The sequence below is a fragment of the Lolium rigidum genome, chromosome 3 (genome assembly GCF_022539505.1).
Source record: "Lolium rigidum isolate FL_2022 chromosome 3, APGP_CSIRO_Lrig_0.1, whole genome shotgun sequence".
Taxonomy (NCBI): Eukaryota; Viridiplantae; Streptophyta; class Magnoliopsida; order Poales; family Poaceae; genus Lolium; species Lolium rigidum.
The window spans coordinates 322,841,535-322,841,934 of record NC_061510.1 but is presented as its reverse complement, the minus strand read 5'-3'; positions in this window follow the sequence as shown (position 1 = coordinate 322,841,934).

The window sequence follows — 400 nt, the reverse complement described above, 5'->3', positions numbered from 1 at the left end:
GCTAGCTTGGATGCTTCTTCATCCTTCAGCCTCTTCTTCAGCCCCTCGAGCTCCTCCTTCAAGGAGTCAACCTCCTGGCGGGCCTCGGCAGCCATTTCTATGGCGCCCTCTAGCTTCGAGGAAGAAGACTTGACTTCCTTTTGCAGTCTGGGCCTTGTCAACTTCCAGAGAAACATATTGGGTGGCGAAAGCCTCCAAAGAAGAGATGACAGCTCGCAAATCCTTGAGAAAATAAGGAAAAATAATTATCAGATGGAGAGCTAATTGTCAACAAATAAATAATTTTCTCGAGGTACACTCGGGAGATGGTACATTAAAGTAGGAAAGGCTTATAGGTTTCCCTGGAGGAGAAGCTGTAACTGCAGCAGTCGAAGGAATATCCTTCCCCTTGGAGAGGGAA